Source organism: Furipterus horrens, unplaced genomic scaffold (assembly GCF_987537825.1).
Source record: "Furipterus horrens unplaced genomic scaffold, mFurHor1.1.pri manual_scaffold_12, whole genome shotgun sequence".
NCBI classification, from domain to species: Eukaryota; Metazoa; Chordata; class Mammalia; order Chiroptera; family Furipteridae; genus Furipterus; species Furipterus horrens.
In genome coordinates, this window is record NW_028327182.1 from 28,006,987 (window position 1) to 28,024,437 (window position 17,451).

The 17,451-nt window shown below is 33.7% G+C and overlaps 1 non-coding gene and 1 pseudogene across 2 annotated transcripts in view; one reads left to right on the forward strand and one right to left on the reverse strand.

Annotated features, from left to right (window-relative positions):
* The window catches only part of LOC149995980 (protocadherin-9 pseudogene), a 586,254-nt pseudogene that overhangs the window by 24,447 nt on the left and 544,356 nt on the right, over positions 1–17,451 (forward strand). The window lies entirely within an intron of this gene.
* On the reverse strand, positions 4,555–4,661 carry LOC149995981 (U6 spliceosomal RNA). The gene has a single exon (XR_016507569.1). It is a non-coding gene; the product is annotated as a U6 spliceosomal RNA (small nuclear RNA).

Sequence of the window (17,451 nt, forward strand, 5' to 3'; positions counted from 1 at the left end):
TTTTTTAACACTTAGATTATAAAACAATTACAATATCTAAGAGGGATCCAATATGAAATGATAACTGGTGTCTGAATTGGAGGACACTGTTCCAAATAGATATAAATCTAAAACATTAGAAAATATTTGCACATTAAAAAATAGAATATGTAAAGCTATCAAACTTTTCTTTTACTTTAAGTTGATTTGATTTTTTAGAAGTCTCTTCTTTTTCTACTGATTTCAAAAATAATTTTTCTAACATAATAATACCTTTTTTATTATTCATTTCAGTTTGGCTACTGATTTGGTCACAACACACACTTTAAAGTAAAATCATTGTTGATGTCCATATCCACAAAACAAAAAGCCAAGTAATATCAAACATTAGAGAAAGTGAAATTTCTCCTAATTCACTCGTTAGACATTAAATTCATTCATGTTTTGGTTGACATGCTGAAGAACAGAGGAATGCATTTTACTTTAGAGACAAAAAAAAAAATACAGATTAGAATTAACAATATAAAATACTATTTTGTATTTTTTTTTACTTCACTCCTTCTAAGGTAAAGTTATTTGTAATGCCACATTCTTTCTTAATCAGCAGTTACTATACCTGATGTTCACTCATTCCTGGCTCTCATTTTTATACTGAGTAGGACAGATGCTCAATAATCGAGGAGTGTTTTGTTTTGTTTTGTTTCGTTTTATTTAATTTCCTTACTCTAATCAGTTCTGGTCATTAGTTTAAGTAAGACCTGGCAATACTTTAGTGAATAGTTTTACCAACTACTAACCACTGTGTAAATTCACACTAGGAATTAACTGATTCATTATCAATTATGTAATGAGACAGGAAAGCAGAGTTTACAATAGACGGTATTTAATGCCTTGGTAAACTGTTTTTGTGGTCAGCAATATCAAAATTTAAAATTCAACTTCAACCTTTTATAAGAAATAGACTTACATTAAAATTGGCTGCCTTTTGAGAGAAAAGGAAGACTTTAGATCTCGACATGCTACCTGACACATAATATGTATTTACGGTATTAAAGAGAAGGTGTATCTTCCAGGTCCCCCCAAATGTTCCATTAACTGTGATAATGTCTGAGTTCCAGTATAAACAAATATGAAAGAGCCCATTGGCCCTCTCATTGTTTGTAAACATACCTGTAAATTGTTGGCAGTATACTACAAATAAATTGGGAACATGCTGCTTTTTAGAATGCAGATCAACATGGAATTATATAGAAAAGACATGGTAACATGTGATTCTTAGGTTAAGTAAGATATTTCCCTGGTTGACAATTAAAAATACATAGTGCAGTTCTTTTCATTGAAATAGACACTGGAATGGAAATTGCCTGCATTCTCTCCTGTAGAAAAGCAGGAAAATGTTTCCAACAGCCACTCACCCCTTGCTTTGTATTCTCTGTGTATCTGGTGTCTTGTGCAGGCAGTGAGAATCCAACGTGTTGATGCTTATTAAACAACAGGGTGCATGATTTCCTACACGGTGCATAAGAAGAAAAGCAGAACATATGCTTGAATATTCCAAATAATTTGTTAGAAAATGCATGTGGATCTACATCTAATATGAAATTAATTTTCCACACACACAGAGAGCTCGGTAACCAGATTTTTACACAGTGGGTTGTGATATTGTAATCCCTGATTCATAAGCCATGTGTTTGAATTATACTACTTGAATTATCAAAGCCATCTTGCTGTTTGAATGCCTCTGGCATTATAGTTGAAAAAAAATTATAATCAAGTCAAGCTCCATTAGGGGTGATGTTGATATTGCCCCCGTAGGTGGTACAATAGATGTTAGTTAGTGGCTTGAAGCTAATTTTTCTATTTCATGTATTTATGAAACATTGTTTCTCCAAAACATAAAAGATATCAGAGTTCTGATAGTCTCTTCTCTCTCTCTCCTTCCCTCTCCACCTCTCTCTCTCTCTCTCCCTCTCTCTCTCTCTCTCCCTCTCTCTCTCTCTCTCCCTCTCTCTCTTTCTCTCTCTCTCTCTCTCTCTCTCTCTGTCACACACACACACACACACACACACACACACAACTCTCACACATAAACACACATATACACTTTTAGTTCATTACCTTCCTCATCTGTAAAACTCCATTGGAAAAATGATTCAGTGGACTTTTAAAAGTTTAAAATGTTTAATGCTATTATAGAGGACTTGTTACTTAAGGAATTCTTCAAACCTCTAGATGCCCAGTTAAATGAGTCATATCTATTGAAATGAGTCTTAATTAATGTTTAGCCTCAAAAGAATCCTACCACGTATATTTTACTGAACACCTATTCTAAGCCAGATATTCCCCAGGCATCCTCGTTTATTCATTTACTTCTGACAGCTTTACCATGTTGTAACTAATTTTGTATGATAGGAATGTAAAGCTGAAGGAGTTCTCTATGTTGTTTCGCAACATAATGCTGCTCCTGATCCTAGTTTAGTCTGGCCTTACTTGATTACTGACTTTGATAAAGATCCAGAGATAATGTGTATCATATTTTCATGTTGTACAAAGTAACTACAAGGTAGGTGACAGAATCACGATAAAGAAAAAAATTGAGTGGAATAACAAAGAGAAACCTTAACAGTTGTATGTGTGATGTTCTATATATGGGTTAGAACTAAAAAGAAATATAATTAGAATACGCGTTTGATCTAGCTTTGCAGTGAATCAAATCATAAGGTTTGGAGTGATAAATTAATTATAATTCATTGTAATTTAATAGGTTTAGATTGTTACTGAAAAATGATAATATTTTCTTAAGCCAGATAAAGAAATACTCTGGGTTCACATTAACAAGTTTAAGAATTTGACTTTATATTGGGTTGATCAAATCATATTTGAGTTTTACATTTAATTTTGGGCACCATGCTTTCAAAGATGGTTTGGAATGTATTGAAAGGAGATAAACTTAGGCAGTGATGATCGGGATGCCATTTCCTATGTGAACCAGGGGTAATATATCTGGAAAATGAGAAGACTTAGAGGAGAGCTGTGTATGTTCTATATATCTTCAAATATTAAAAAAGATTATCTTGGGGAAGCAGAGTGAACCACATCTATGGTGTTCAACAGGACCAGTGCAATAAAGATTAGGAGAAAAGCATCCCACATTAAAAGAAAAATTATAGCAAGAAAAAATGTCCCACAATGGAATAGATCTTAATTAGCTTCTTATTCGTGGAAATACATTTCTCATGTTAAAAGTTGAATTGGACTGTTTGGCATTCACTGTTTCTTCCATTTTAAATGTTTAAGATGTTATAAAATGAACTAGTGAGAAAAATATCTTATGCATATTTTAAATATACAAAAAATGACATTTCTCTTTTTGAAACTTTTTTATAGATATTATGGTGATATTTTACAGTAGGCCATAATAACATAAAATAACAGAAGTAGATTTACTCATAGAAGTTGTTTACTGAGATAAAAAACTAGACACAGGTTAAATTGAATTAATTTTTGTCTTAACTTATCAAGGGGACGTTTTTCAGAATAAATGGAAAAAAAGAAATACATTATATTGTACATATTGAATGGTGATTAAAAAATGTATCCATGTAGACATTAAGATATTTAATTTGAGAGACTTACAAATTTCAAAGTGAGAAAACACCTCCTTCCTAAAATCATCCATAAAAATTACATGATAGTCCTGGCCAGGTAGCTCAGTTGGTTAGAGCATTGTCCCAAAACACCCAGTCATGAGAAACAAACTGATCTCTCTCTCTCTCTCTCTGTCTCTCCCCTCTCTCCTCTCTTTAAAATCAATGAATAAAAATTTAAAAGAAAAACATGATGTGGTACAGTTCTCTATATAATTAGTCTTTCAGTTGTCATCATCTCTTCAACCACCCCATACTAAGTTTACTACAGTTTACAGATATATTTATGAGAAATATTTCTGTCATAAGGAAATATTTCTGTTATAAGAGCACATTATGTAAGTAGGTTTTAACTAGAGGGGAGTGGAAAAAAATAGCATTTTGATCAGTATATTTGAACATATATATTTAGTTTTAAAGATTTGAAAGCTGAATCCCATAGAATTAGATCTATAACTGTGTTCCGATATCACATTGACTTTTTTAAAGTATATTTTATTGATTATATTGTTACAATAGTTCCAATTTTTCCCCTTTGCTCCCCTCCACCCAGCACCACCCCTCCCCCAGCAACCCCCCCCCAAGTCCATGCCCATGGGTCATACATACAAGCTCTCCTGCTTCACCCTTTCATATATTCTTTTTCTTCTTTTTTTAATAAATAAGTAATTAATTAATTATTTTAACAATAAAAAATAACAATCCCTCCCTCTCAGACTTAAGACCCTTTATGATCTTATAAAGGACAATGGGCGAAGGTCTCGAGCTCCTCTAGCTGCTTCACATTGACTTTTATGTATGCTTTTTATTCGGTCTCACTAAAGAATCTGATATACAAAATTTTTTAAGTATTATTAATAATATGAATACAGATAATTTTAAGACTTGTTTTACTCAAGTTTTCTTCATACTCTTTTTTTTTTTTTTTTTTAATATGGAACACTTCATGAATTTGCGTGCCATCCTTGCGCAGGGGCCGTGCTAATCTTCTCTGTATCGTTCCAATTTTAGTATATGTGCTGCCGAAGCGAGCACTCTTCATACTCTTGATGGGCTTTTTAATTTGCCATTCTCACCTTTTTCCATGGACTATGTGATTTTTTGAACAATTATCACATACTTAAACTCTCTCCAAGCACTATAATCATGCTAGGTGTATGTTGGAAGCACAGGTACAACCAGATATGGTAAAATTATTTCAGCTTTATTCACCCAAATTTGAATTTAAAGGGCAGATCAATATTTAAGAGAAAAAAAATAGAATCTTAAGTTTCTGTATGAATTGGTTCACTAAGGAGATAAACATAATTAAAGGTATTTATGCTTGTTTAGATCATATAATAAAAAAGTTGTGGCACATAATGAAAGGCATATTTCACCCTCTTGAAATAATAAAAAAAATTACCAAAGATCAGCAACATCAATTTTGACACTTTGCTCAGATTTGTCTCATATTTTTGGTATACATCTTAAATTGAGAATCTTCTAGATCTTGCACTGTTTAAGACAGTTCTATGAGAAGTTAAGGTCTAGTAGTAGATAGAAATATTAAAATCATCAAAACATCATTTTACAAATATACTAGAGATATGTATAGAAATAATTGTCACTCATTCTGACTGAGGAGCTTGGAGACTTTATTACATGGAGATACATGTTGACTTGTGTCTGGAAGGATGAGAAGTTTGTCACGTAGTGGAGGTAAGTCAGAATATTTCATGAAAGGGAATAAGAAATGTAGAGAAAAAAAGGGATGAAATAACATTGAATGGAAAAGCAGTTTGATTTTGTAGACGTACCAGGAAATAGGTCTTGAAAGTTATACTAGGGCAGATCAAGATACAATCAATATCTATGATCAATATAAGTAATTTGATCAATATAAACAATAAGAAATTTAAGCTGATAGTGACATGGACATACAGATATGGTGGAAACCACTCTGGCAGCAGTATGGGCATAAGGATCAAAGTAAATCTTATACCACTTTAAAAAGAATACCGTGTCCAAAATATCCCATTCTGAAGCAGTGAGAAACAGATTGACAAGAAGAAGGAGACCAGGATGATTACTTTTATTATTCTTATCCTTTAGGCTCACAGAGAAATCAAAGAGAATTTTGTTTTAACTAGAGTTCATTTCCTCTCTAAACTTCCTTTCTCTTCTCTTCCTTCTTTCCATTCAAAAATACTTTTCAGTCCATAGTCTGTCTTCAGTCTTCTAGTTATTTGAGAAACAGTAGTGAACAAAGAAAAGAAAGGATGACATGAATGTGTAAGTTTGTGTGCATTTTAGAGGGTGGTTTAAAACAAGCTTTTGCAAATTTAAGATGAATGAAAAAATACTTGACCAGCAACAAAATGTCAAACAAATATATAATAGAGCTTGTATAAAAAGTAAACATGAAGGTATGCAGAAAAAAAACCCCTCAACTTTCTGCAATAATGTTATCACTGTTCAAATTATTTCCATTAGATCACAGCATATGGGCAAAAAAAAAATGGTGGGAAAATAAACAGGATAGAAAGAGAAAATTCCAGCTTTTATAGTACATAAACTCTGTATTCAAATCCCATCTCTGTTATTTTCAAGCAGTAACACATTAAGTAATTTAACTGACCTCTTTATGCTTTAGGTTTTCTTTTTCACTTGAAAGGTTGCAAAAATAAAACAAGTAATGTATTCAGCATTTGGCTCATTGTGGCTTTCAATCATTAGTGTGGCTCAGTTGCTTGGGCATCATCCCACAAGCTAAAAGTCTCTGGTTCGATTCCTCATCAGGGCACATGGCTGGGTTGGGGGTTCAGCCCCCAGTTGGGGCAAGAGGCAACTGGCTGATATTTCTCTTTCACATCAATGTTTCTTACCCTCTCTCTAAAAATAAGTAAATAAAATATTTTTTAATGTTAATTATTATAATGGTGATGACTAAGGTTCTATTAGGATTAGGACACTGTTAAAACTCCTCACTACCATTCTATCATTAATTGTTAAACTCAGAATTAATTTAGTCATTTTACAATCACCTTGCCAAATGTTCTGTCTTCAGCAAGAGAGCCAGAACTGTGAGGAAGGACATCATACGGTGGGCAGCCTTGATCCATGACTCTCATTTGCCAGTCAGACCTAGAGAAGGCATAGAATCCATGAATTCTTGAAACAAGTAAACTCATGAATGAAAACCTTGTGTGTTTTGATTGAATGTAAAATTTAGTGTTTAGTCAGTTGACTCAGACCTACTCCATCACACATTTTATTCCCCTACAGCATATTAAAGTGTGTGTGTGTGTGTGTGTGTGTGTGTGTGTAAAGATTTTAAGTATATATTTACCATGCTAGTTTATAAGCTCTTCAAAGAGAACCAGATTTTTATTATGTTTTTAAGCACTACAATACTAGGCATGGGACCTGACACATGGTAGGCATGTAATAAATACCTGTTCACTAAATTCAGTGTTAGCTTTATGTTTTCCAACTTCTTGAAGTAAACAGAAATTACCAACTGAAGTTAATCGACTCCTGCTATACCCTTATTTATACCATATGTCACATAGCCTTGCATGTAACAGCATGTTTATTTTATGAGCAGATTTCAAATGTCTAGTATCCTTGGTTCATGTTCATTCTGGATTCATGCCTGTGACATTCCATCCTCAAACCATGTCAGAAAAATAGCACCGATACTTTCTATAGGACACTCAGTACATTTTTGTTTCTACAGTTCTTAGTTGTTTTGTTTTTGTTTTTTGTTTTGTTTTGTTTTTCTTGCACATTGTAAGTATTTCTTAAACATTTGTTAAACGTAAGAGAAAGGCACATTGGTGTATTCGGTATGGCCTTCTGTAAGAGAATATGAAAACCACAGCTGATGAGTTGGAGTGATTGTAGAATTCCACTTAATTGTATAATATCTTCTATAAAAAATTTGATGATGCCTTGAAAATGAGTTAGTATTATCAAAATTCACCATGTAAATAAATGTAATTGTAAAACTAATTATAGTATTTTGTCATGGTAAAATTACCTAATTTGCCCAGTTTGTACTGTTTTCATCATAGATTAATATTGAATTTAGCCATGCCAAATTTGTATTGCATATTACTTTTAACAGCAGTCTCAGGAACCCATTATTAACTGTCAGATGCCATATTTATCAGTGAAATTTGAATCACTCCTTACATTTTGGCATTTATATTATGACAGCAAGTCAGCTTAGGAAACCTATTTAGAGAGTGATTTTAACTTTAGTTAATTTATTATTTAAATAATATACATTTTAACTATCTACCAGTCATTGATATGAATATACATTATAAAGTAAGCTTTTAATTAATCAGAATCCGTAAAAATCCATAATTATGTATTCATCAATTCATAAAAATTAGTGACAGTTTTATTTAATTTTAAGAGAAAAATAAAAGAAGAATGAAAACTAATATTTGAATTTTTCAAAAAGTTAATAATACTTGGTAGAGTCAGAAAAGTTCCACCTCAGTGCCCTTTACATGACCTTCCATAGCTACATTATGAGTGATTTTGAAGACTTTCATAGCAAAATCCAAGTTGCCAAAGAAAGCTGAGAGCTTGATGTACATCTCATGATGATGTATTTTGGTTATGTTTTTGAATAGCATGGCTTAACAAATTATTTTCCCCCCATCAATTTTCATTTATTCAGCAGCTTTTGGTCATTTAGCACATTTCATGTTTCTGAGCTGTTTATAATATAGCTCTTCTCATCACATAACATCCCCCTGATTTGTCTTTTACATTTTATGATTCATATAAAATATTAAATCATATACTATTCAGCAACTCAGCATTGAACTCTGGTCTCCCTAAAGGGAAGAAACATTACTTAGGGATAAGCAATTAGATATTTTAAATATTTAGATACCCAAATATTATTCCACAGGCTTAGTCTCTCTTATTGAGACAAATTATTCCCTGGTTCTGCATCCATAAACATCACCAGAGAGAACATTAATAATCATTAGGTATGTGCCTCAAAAGAAATTGGAAAATAGTTTAATGGGATTTTAACTTAAATGAAGACCAACCGTGAGTAACACTTACTTTACGATGGATCCTCAGGGTCTGAGAGATAACCACTAACAAGAAAATGATCACTTATCTCTATGTTTGCTCTTTTTGTATGTGTTTCAAGGATGAGAGTCTCAAAATGTAAAAGTGGAATAGTAATTAAGTACTATTAAAAACCAACTACAAAATTGCAGCACAAGAAACTGATTTGATCTTTGTCATATACAGCTTGAGAACTATAGAAATCTAGTATTGGGACTTCTAATATTAATATTTACTTAATCCCTTCACCTTTTACCTCCACCCCCCCCCCCCGACAGCTGTCAGTCTGTTCTCCATACTGTGAGTCTATGTATTGTCAGAATAATGGTTTTGCCTTAGGCTTTCTGGTTTTTAAAAATGTTAGAAATTTAGTATATCTTTCTACTGACAAGGGATGGCATCCATATAGATGTGAGAATGATTTTCCCCCCAAGATTATATATTTCCCCCAAAGAATAATATCTGTATAAGTGTTTAAATAGAAATAATTTCTCACTTAACAAATAGATTTATTCCTGCCATTTATTTCAAAGTTCTTGTTTCTCTTTTCTCCCCTCACTAAAAATCAACCTACCCCACATCTTCTATCCTTAAGAGCTTTTTTTTTTTTTTTTCACTTAGCAATGAACAGGTATAAGCAAAGGACCATGTTTTAATAAAAATTTGTTGTAAATGAATAAACCTGAAACAACAAAATTTAGAATAGCCTTTAATTTTGCATAAGCAGTATATGTTTCTGGCTCAGCTCATTTTATTTTTTTTTTAAAATGGATAAGAGTATACATTTCAAATGATGTATTTTTAAAATTCAGCCACTTAATTTTGTTATATATCAGTTCTGCATACAACTGCCATAATTCAAGAGTTTACTGTGGAAGTACCAAAAACAAAACATAAATTGACAACAGTCTCTGCCACACTGGAATGAAGCTTTACTCATTCGGGTGTTGCAGAGAAAGAAATAGACACTCCCGATACATTCCATGTCCCTCTCCATGATGTTCATCAGGTATTCCTAAGCAATAGGGAAGATACTTTGTGATGTGTATTAGCAGAGATTCACTGGAAATTATCTACTCTATATTGTCAAAATTTCATATTGACCTATGAAAAGTTAAAGAACTACAACTTCCCCAATAAAAGAACAACTAATAAGGATTAGAAAACATCATCTTTTCCCATCTTTTCCCAAGTTTCTAATTACATACAACCATTGAATCATTTTGGTAATAAAAATATTGCAAATTGTAATGACAGTATGTAAACAAATATTTTAAATTATAAAGAAAAAATGACTACATACAAAAATGAGAGAACACATCATTCTGGAATTGAATGCTTAATATATTATTATTATTATTATTATGTAAATATACTCAGATACGTAGTGTCTCTTAATAAGCATAATGAGCACAGAAGATTTTAATGTGCCTATAATATGCATAAGGAAAATAATTTTTACCATATTAAAAAATTAATTTTAAAGTTCTTTACCGTGTTCCAAAACTATTTAAACAATTTTTTAAAGAAAAAGAATAAATCTATGGGAACAAAAATATCTGGAGATTCTTTTTTTGTGATACATACTTTTATTTTAACATATTTGCAAAATTCAATGGAAAGTGTTTGCTTCTAAGATCCTGGCTCATTCCTTTCTCTTGTATTTTTTCCTGTCCCTCCTCCAGCTTCCCACCCTGACAAAGTGACTGAGAACATGTGCTGGGTTTTCTTCCTTCGCACTTTTGTTAACAAGTGTTCTTTTTTCAGCACTTTTTAGGCAATGGGTCAGCTTTCATGTTTATTTGCATCTTTAAAATGACACACGGAATAAAACACTGTAGGATCTGATTAATGCAAACAGTTTAACTTGGGAAACATAAACAAACAAGCAGTGCAGGCCCGTCACCTGCGAAATGCTGAAGGAGCCTCGAGATTTTGGGGAGAGAACACTGTGTGAGGAATTTTGAGGGCAGAAGAAAGTGGGTAGAGTTAACAAGGGTGAATGGATTTGTTCACAAATTTTGGATCGAGTTAATATAAATGAAAAAAATGTCTAAATATATCTTGAATACGCTTTGGTAGTGATATAATGAAATGTTGATAGTAAATCATCCATAATCATTTTTTTATTAAATGACTTCAAGTATGACAACAATGCAGAAGAAAACAGCATAGATTTTAAAATAAATTTGATCTCATTTCAGAGCACCTAATATCTGCTTTCCTATTTTTCCTTTCTTCTTTCTGAAGGGAGGAAGGTACATGTAGTGAGCCTTAGAAACTAATGGCTCAATGACTGAAGAACCTCAGAAATGTTCTCACTGTTGCCAAGAAAATGAGAAATACTATACAGAATGTTTGCCCTGTAATTTCCGAAAACATTACAAAATGCTTTGTGTATTCTAATTTCCAATAATGCCAAAAGTCACCTGGAAATGTTGTCTGTTATGAAGTTGATAATATGGCTTATTATTTTTTGCTGATGTTATTGTTCTAGTTTGGTGTTAGCCCAATAAGTCAGTTTCAGAATATGCTTTAACTATCCATTTTATTTTAGAAAACTGAAACCCAGTAAGTTTATTTTCTGGAATTTTTCTCAGTGATCCTGTGTTATTTCTTAGGTAGTAATGTATACAAAGTGCTTTTCTCCTCTATTATTTTAATTAATCCTAAAAACCAAATTCTGAGGTGGGTATTATTATTACCATTTTTTTAAACTGATGACCAAAATAAAACCTAAAATGATTAAACAACATGACCCAATATCTAAGTAGTCCTTTTTGAACCTTGTTTTTGTTTATTTTTTTAACCTTACTCCAGCCCTATGAGACACATAAGTTAACCTCTCAATAGGAATCTTTATATATTTGAAAGATAACAACTACTTTTAAAAAAATAAGGTATTCTGACTTTGAAAATACAACTTTCAGCATTCCACTGTTAACACAGATCAACTATTGTATAGATAAGAGCTTCTTGCTTCAGTGGGCTGCTATAGACAACCGCCCCCGCATCCCAGTTACATTTTCCCAAATATGTAAATATAGATAATAAATTTTCTTTTATATTCACTTTTTCATTCATAATTATTTCACAAAATGTTCTTACTTGCCAGTCTTTTTTTCTGCTGGGCTGTGCTGAAAGATGACAAAATAGGGTGAGCAGCAAGTGCACGGTAATTGAAAACCTTGGGCACAGCCAAGGCAGAGGGGATTCTTTTCTGACAGAAGTGGGTTCAGTTCGTGAATCTAGATTGTTCATGTCATATATATAATAGCACTTTCTGCTGGAAAGTTATTCTTTCTTTTATGGTAAAGACTACTGACTTTAGGCATTTACAGAGTAGTTGGGGTGGGGGAAAGGACGGGAATAATGTTATAATACAGAGTGACAAATGCAATGAGGCTATAAAGAGGAGACTAAATGCAAATGAATCAGCCCAGTCTGGAGCATCTTAGGAGAGTTTTTGAGAAGGTAAAGCCTCAACTAAAACTTAATAAGTTAGGAGCCCTAGCTGCTGTGGCTCAGTGGATTGAGCGTTGGCCTGCAAGCCAAGTGTCGCTGGTTCAATTCCCAGTCAGGGCACATTACTAGGTTGCACGTCAGGTCCCCAGTTGGGGGTGTGAATGAGAGGCAACCGCACAGTGATGTTTCTCTCCCTCTCTTTCTCCTTTTCCCTCTCTCTAAAAATAAAAAAAAAAAAAAAAACAAACAAACAAATAAATAAATAATTTTAAAAAACGTAATAAGTTAGGAAACAAAAATGGGCTTCGTTTCCTTAACAGTTTGCATTTCAGTAAGTTTAAAATGGTTCATGAAAAGAATAAACAACTAGTTTTTGTCACAGTCTTATAATAAGCCTATAAAAGCTAAAAACACCTCAATATTAACTTTCAGTAATAAAAAAAATCTACATTTTATAGCCATTTGTGTGCAGGCTGCCTAAAGAGCAGAATAATATGGGAGTTTTGTGATAGGCAATGATATTTTTAAGTCCTCTGTTGCTCTATGACAGAAATATATGTATTTAGTTAACAAAAGGGTTTTTACTATTCTCGAAATCACTAGACTCAGTGTATTTTTACAACCCTACACCAACTTGCCATAAATATGTACTACAAATAAATTCTTTCCTGGCTTAAAGTTAAAGCTTTTCTGGAGTTATTCTTCTTGTATACCTTTCCTTTTAAACTAATAGAATACCAAGATATGGGGAAAAAAAAAAAAAGTTGAGACATACACTATCTCTTCATCTGAAGTTGTTATTTATTAAGTAATTTGAGACTATGTTATTTAAATGGCTAGAAAGCTAATATGAAGGCACAAGAGCAATGCTGTTAATTCTGTTTAGAGTAATACTTTTATGACTAACGATGACACATTTCTATAAAGCTGAATGCAAAACACGCAATAGATGGAAATGTTCGAATCCATGTTTGGTCATAGAGTTGTTCTTTTGTACTTACTTTTGCATTCCTTCTTGTATAAAATGGGAAACTACAAGTGCTAAAGAAAAAAATTCTATGACACTTCATAAAGAAACTTCATTCGGGACCATAGCCACAGGTACAGGGACCACTGGAATGAAATTTTACCATGGGGGAGAGGAATCAGGCTCAACTTGAAATATAACATGGGCAAGCAGGAATTTTTAGCCAAGGAGCCTGGTGGGGGACCAGTGGATAGAACATTACCAAGAAAGCACATCAGGGGTAAAAGGGGATTTGGGGCAAAGCAACCTATTGAACTTCTTGCTGAAGGCTGGTAGAGTGAGTGCTCAGACATCACCTGGGAGATCTTGGATGATGAGCAACTGAATCAGATACAGAGGAGAGAGTCCTTTTTTTATTTTTATTTTTAGATTGTATTTATTTATTTTTAGAGAAAGAGGAAGGGGTGCAGAAGAGGAGAAAAAGAGGGAGAGAAACATCAATGTGCAAGAGAAACGTGGATTAGTTGCCTCACACACCCACCCCACCCCAGCTGGGGACATGCCTGACAACCCAGGAATGTACTCTGACCGGGAATCAAACTGGCGACCTTTCCATTTGTGAGATGACACTCAATCCACTGAGCCACGGCAGTCAAGGCGAGGGTAGAGTTCTTGCTAAACTGACTTAGCAGTATTCTTTCTAAAACTGGATTTTACAAGGAAGTCTACATATGAGCTTAGAAGAAGTTTCAGGAGCCTGACTAAAGTTTAATCAAACAATGTATCTTTGTCACAAGACATTACAGTTTACTGTGATTTTTCTCTACTGTGCATTAAATCCTTCACATCTCATATAGATTTGAATTTCTGTGTTCTATGGTTTTGTTAATGATAATGTATAAAGAATAATGTCAGCACTATTTTGTTTACTTAAAAGCAATGCTATTTCATTTAGTTTTATTTAAAACTCTGGAAATATTAAAGTATTTTTAAGAGTTTAAAATAACGGGTGGATTATCTGTAATGGAAACAACGTGGCTCATTGGAGGTATTTAATGTCCAGTGTGGAATAGCCTTTGACTGATAAAGTGGGCAGACTTTATTGACTACATTATTAAATATGAAATCTATTAAACTTAAGTACAACCTTTCCCCCCTTAAAATGTTAACTTCAGTGCCAATGGGAGAGTAAAATTCGTGACATTTAGAAAGAGGGAGAATAGATGAGATTTACCAGAAAGAGGATATGTAAATAATTGAATAGAAATGTCTATAACAATGCAGCTCTCTTAGATAATGTGTGACAAAATATTTTTTGTTTTATTTTCTGATGGGGATGTTTCTAATAGAGGGCTCAATCAGCTGTTCCTCAGGCTCTGTAATCAGGGAAATTTTGGAGGCTTCCTTCCAAGCTCTGATTTATCACCCCAGTATCCCAAGGGCCCTTCATGTGATTGCCTTGGCACTGGTATTTATGCTGGATGAAGTCAAAGTGCCACACTTAACATGATATTATCCTTCTTGAGGTCACAAGAGTGCCGTCTTTCAAGTACATCTGGGTGATTTTCACACCACCCTGCATCTCACTAGAGGCATCTCTTCTTGAGCTTAGAGGGAGTCTACTAGGCCTGTTAAGAAAACCCAGCAAGTCTCAGTAAAACATTTCTTTTCCCAGCTGGGAGGCCAGTTCCCAGAGTAGGAAAGTCAATGTAAGAAGTGGGATACATTAGTGACTTGGCTCCTAATACCCACTGCATAGCTGTATCATGATTTTCTTGAGGGGTCTAGGAAAATGTAGCTTGTCATGCCTGATATGCTTTCTGTGATTGTTATCTATCCTCTTCAGAGGTGTAAAGAAATGACCTTTCCCCTAAAATGCCAAACTGATTCTTTTGGAGAGACTTGTTGCTGCCTCTGTAGAGACAGAGCTCTGTTTCAGGCTTTGAAGACTCTGCCATTGCAATCACAGGTACAGAACTTCCCTTCCCAGGAAGAAACAGTGCCAGGTGTCTCCCAGATAGGCTCACTCACACTGGGGTGTGAGCTTTGTCACTGCCTTACCATGTTCAAGCTGCCAGAGCACTTCCTGCATGCTAATATCTTTAGATGGCAAGCCCTTCACTGTCCTTGTTTACATTTTTTTATTTTCTATTTTATTTTTTTAAATTGAATCTGTTTTGTATTTTTTTCCCATTATCATTTCTTAAAGAAAGGCTGTTCCTTCTGCTGGGTGTTTGCAAGCTGCAGCTTTAGAAGGTGAATTTTTCTGTGTCCTTTCACGTAGCAGTGACAGGAGCTTCCCACATGCCTCACGCTTGGGCTCTGCGAAACCTGAGCTAGAGACCACTGTCAGCTCTGCCCTCCAGTGAGCTCTATCCAAGGCAAAAGGCAGCAGGCCTTTCCCAGCCCCAGGAGGCACAGAAGTGGCATTAGTAGCATGGCTGTTGCCAATGCCCATATATGTTTTGACATAGTGAGGCCTTATGACAGTGGGTTCATTGATGTAAATCAAGTTAGGAGTGAAAAGATTCTCCCATTAGATCCCTTGCCAAAAATAGATGACATTTAGGTTTGGTTTAGACATTGGCATTGTTGGGAAATGGAAATTCTTTACTCTGGGAACCTTGACATTATCATTTTCCTTTTAATTGCCTAAGAGTAAGTGGTTGGCTAATTCTTGATTTTTATATATACATCTTTGTATTCCAATTAACTTTGTACTGAAATAGACTGAGGACCTAAAATAATTAAGGAAATAATAGTAAAACTAAGCTGTAAATGTTTGTAAATTTTTTAAATTTAAAAATTCATTACATTCAGGTGGCCCCGAACATCTTTAAGCTGTAACAAAGCCATATGTTTTATTAGCAGGATTATATTTCCTTAAAGCCCAAGGACCCCAAACCAGTTAGCAATTACAGTAGTCCCCCCTTGTCTGCAGTTTTGTTTTCTGTGGTTTCAGTTACCCATGGTCAACTATGTCCAAAAATATTTAAATACCTTCAACTAGAGAGGTCCCCAACCACCAACATCATCTTCTCCTGACATCCAACCATCAACATTGTCATGGCTTGATGACCCCTCTTCTGATGTATCCTCAGAAGGTCAGTAGTATCTTAACGCTACATCACAATGACTACATCACCCCCCACACTTTAACTCATCGTGCAGGCATTTATTATCTCACTTCATCACAAGAAGGGAGAGTACAGTACAATAAAATATGTTGAGAGATCACATTCACATAACTTTCATTACACTATATTATAATCGTTCTCTTTTATTATTATTATTGTTAATTTCTTACTGTGTCTTATTTATAAATTAAACTTTATCATAGATATGTATTTATAGGAAAAACTGTGTGTGTGTGTGTGTGTGTGTGTGTGTGTGTGTATGGTTCAGTACTATCCTTACATTTTCAGACATCCACTGAGCATCCACTTGGAAAGCATTTCCTAAGAATAGGGGTTACTACTGTATCTCACAATGATACCAGAATGTATCTCTCTATGTACTTTCTTCTTGGGTTACATAGTTATTCTTATACTGTATTTTCTGAAAATAATTTTGAAATTTATGTTTTAGAAATATGCATCTTCACAACCAGGTTCATAATGCAAGAAGAAATTACATTATTTGATTGTCTTATATTATTTTACCAGGAATAGTATTACATACCAGTTAAATAATAAAAGTTCTTCTCTAAGCTTGCAATGAAATCATTTTTGTTTGTGCCTGAAAATATATGCAGATTTTCTGTTACTGAGACCATTTAAAGACTGACTGTAAAAGTTATAGCTAGTTTTTATGAGATATTGCATAAAACTATATACCTAATCCAAATTTTACCCTTCAACTGTGTTTTAAGCTAAATGCTTGGGAAGTGTGGGCACTTCAAAGGCTCTTTTCATTCAAATGAATTTATTAACAGAAATTAATATAAGAAAATGCCAAGCAAAAAGAACAATGAAACAGAACTCCATAAAGGAAATGTTAATATTGATGGAACAGAGCTCTGAACAATAGACAGTTTCTCAGTAAATGTAGTCGATGTTTGAAGACCTAATTAATAATTTAGAGAGGCAAGAGTTTTGTTTTTCCTACTTTTGAATGCACAAACTAGCAGAGAAGCCCTTCATTGTTTTCCATAAAAGTCATGATTTATCGAGCTGATATATTCAGTAAAGTGATATTGATAAAACCATGTGTGAATAACTTTGTTTAGAAAATATTTTTTTCCAAATATCTGATATTTAGAGCACTGAGTAGTAGACTTCCCAAAGCTCATTTTCACCAGTAATTGCT